The sequence below is a fragment of the Nanorana parkeri genome, unplaced genomic scaffold (genome assembly GCF_000935625.1).
Source record: "Nanorana parkeri isolate BGI_ZX_2015 unplaced genomic scaffold, ASM93562v1 scaffold1345, whole genome shotgun sequence".
In the NCBI taxonomy this organism is placed as follows: Eukaryota; Metazoa; Chordata; class Amphibia; order Anura; family Dicroglossidae; genus Nanorana; species Nanorana parkeri.
The window spans coordinates 81,678-85,252 of record NW_017307613.1 but is presented as its reverse complement, the minus strand read 5'-3'; positions in this window follow the sequence as shown (position 1 = coordinate 85,252).

Below are 3,575 nucleotides of genomic sequence, written 5' to 3'. Positions count from 1 at the left end.
CTCTGCCCGGCCGCACAAGCAGCAGGTGAACAGGTCCTACAACGTCACTTGTATCCGCCCCGATGCCGGCTCCACGGCACACAGCCGCGGAATTTAAAGTATGATCTGTGCCTCAGTCTTGTCGGCTACCGAGGCACACCGCTCTCCATCCTGAAGAAGAAAAAAAAAATTACTACTTACCTCACCGCTCTCCATCCTGAGTTCCACGCTGACAGGCTGCATTCTTCGTTACTCCTGCCCTTTGGAGCTCCACACTGACATGCTGATCTCCCCAGCACCCTTGTGCACTGTGTGGAATTAGAAGTCTGCTAACTGCAAGTATACCTTTAAGTTAACCCTTCACTGGCATTGCTGGGATTGTTATTCATTTGTAAATGGTAAAAGTACTGTTGCTATTGGAGTTTGATTTAAAGGTTTAATGTTAGTCTTAGGCCTGGTTAACACCTGCGCATTCTGAGGAAGAGTGGCAATTTTTCAGCTATCAATTAAATTGGCTGTTCGCGGCTCCACGTCGCACGCCACCGCGCACGCCGGTTAAGCCGCACGCGCTGAGGACATGCCTCTGCTCCTCTCCTCCCTGTGAGCTTCCTGATTCGCTGCTGCCCGCCGACAGTCAAGGGACCACGATTAAAAGTAAGTCACTCAGCAACGACATTCTAAACCTTTTTAATGTTTCCTGTTTTTAAAAAAAAAAAGCGGCACACTAGCAGAATACCAGCAGCTGTAAAGGAACAACAAATCCCAGCAATAATCCATTAAACATCCTGTATAATGGATTATTGCTGGAATTTGTTGTTCCTCTACAGCTGCTGGTGTTCTGCAGTGGTCCGCTGTATAATACAATGCAGAATACCATGCACAATACCGATGTATTATACAGTGGCACACTGCAGAACAGCAGCTATAGAGGAACAACAAATCCCAGCACCAATACATTATACAGCCTGCATAATGTATTATTGCTGGGATTTGTTGTTCCTCTATAACTGGTCAGTGGTATTCTGCATTGCGCCGTATAATCATTATCCAGCAATGCAGAATAACACCATCTATTGAGGACTACAAATCCAAGCAATAATAATTTATACAGCGCAATGCAGATTGCCACCAGCTATAGAAGAATACATCAGATCCCAGCAATAATAAATTATATACAGCGCAATGCAGAATACCACCAGCTATAGACAACTACAAATCCCAGCAATACATTATATACAGCGCAGAGGACTACAAATCCCAGCAATAGTACATTATATACATCGCAATGCAGAACACCAGCAGCTACAGAGGACTACAAATCCCAGCTATAGTACATTCTAGTATAATGTACTATTTCTGCGTTTTGTTGTATTCCTCTATAGCTGCTGGTATTCTGCACTGCGCCGCTGTATAATGTACTATATTGCACACCACACTTTTTTTTTTACTTCCACCGCTCCAAACTTGCTCCTGTGATTGACTACAATCTCAGTACAAACTAGTAGTCCCATCACTGGAGCCTTTTTTTTTAAAAAATCCGAATAACCGATCGAACTTGATAATCGTCTAACTAATCGATTTTGAAAATAATTGTTAGCTGCAGCCCTTGCGTGATCGGCATGTGTCTGTGGAAACGCGCCAAGACGCACTTGCTGAACCTTTGATTTCTAAAGGCACCCTGTGATCGGCATGTGTCTGTGGAAACGCGCCAAGACGCACTTGCTGAACCTTTGATTTCCCAAATGCGGCCAGCAAGTCGTGAGGTTTTCTGCTGCGTTTCCATGCATGCAAAAGCAGCAGAAAAATGCATCCCGCGCATCGCACAAAATAGTGGAAGAGCCATTTTGCTGTGTTTGTTACGCAGATATCTTTGTAATATACCCTTCACACACCATACCGATGTACCCCAAAATCCAGCGGGTGCTGGAGCAACTGGTGGATGGTGCCACAATGTACGATCTAGAAGATATGTTGTCCGCACACCAGTCTGCTTTGGAATGTCTTTTTTATTTGTATTCCTTTAGCATGACGTGAATGCAAATGTGTATTCCTTTAGCATGAACATGTCATGCTAAAGGAATACAAATAAAAAGGACATTCCGAAGCAGAATGGTGTGCGGAGAACATATCTTCTAGATGCCACGCAGATATGACCATTGAAATCAATGGAGCAGCGCGGCAAATGCAAATGCATGTTCGCAGGACATGCAGGTGTGAAACAGGCCTTATTCTTTACTCATAATTAGCTTTGGAGGGCCAATCAGGAAGTCGGGCTCTTTGTCCCTTAGGTCTGCACTGGGTGCACTGTAGTCAGGAAAATTAGGCGGGCCGCTTCAGCCCATGCCCAGCCTGGCTACTGCCTAATTTGTGCTTTATAGCTGGTGGTAATCTGCATTGCTGTATAATGTATTGTTGAGATTGATAGTCCTCAGCGTTTTTCAACCACTGTGCCGCGGCACACTTGGGCCCTAGCATTGTGTCACTTGGTGGGCCCAGACAGGAGGAAGGGGGCCCTGGTAACCGGCGACATGGCAGGTTCCCGGGCCCCCTACCTTAAAGTGATATTAAAGGATCATTTTCCCCCCTCCCCCAATGTTAGTGTAGGGACTTGCTATAAATGATGCCTCATAATCCTATCTTCTTCTTCTTTCCTGTAGTTGTCAGCTGTCCCTCCAGCGCTGGGGGCGGGTCTCTGATCCAGCGCTGACTACCCTGTCCTCCTCTTCTCTGATGTTCCACGGTGTCTGTGCGGGTGCGCGCTGCTCCATATACTTACCTTGTGTCTCTCCTCGTCTCCAGGCCGAACATCTGAACTGCGCATGCGCCCGGCCTAAGATCTTTTGCAGCCGCCTGATACATTTTCAGATGTCGGACGGGAGCACGTGGCGGAGACACAGGTAAGTATTAACCCTTTGCAAAAGTTTTTTTTTAAAATCGTTTTGCATATATCTACTGCTTGCGCAAGCAGTAGATATATGCAAAAAAAGTGAGAGTTTAATAACCCTTTAAGTCTGGGGCACTCCATCCTTCACACTGTGCCTGGATCATGTGTATCACAAAGCTTTACAGCAACAAAACATAGTAATGTGCAATGTGGATGACAGACCCATTTTAATGACAGTGATATGCCACATGTTGGCAGAGATTCCATTGTTCCTAGAGTCGCCACTGGTCTGTGCATTGTATGACATTGAAAAATATCCAGCTTGATGCAGACCCCGTCTCCCTGTAACCAAACTTTAGGCAATAGGGTGACCAAAAGTAAGGAGAAAAAAAAAGTCACAGACCAGCTGGTACCCAAGGCTTTGGAATGCCACAGACAAGCTGGCTCGAAACCATCTTCTTTTGCCATAAGATATCTCCGTATTAACATTATTAAATAATGGAAAGGTTTACACTTCAAAAAGAGAAACTATGATACAGTATATACAACTGTCAACAAGACAGGAACTGATCGGGAATCCCCAAAACAGGCACAGACCACAAAACAAAAACATTACCCCATTTACAGTAGTATAGGCTCTTGATCTTAAAGTGGAACTATGCCCCCCCCCCCCCCCCCCCCCAACAAAAAAAAAACAAAAACCCACACCCAA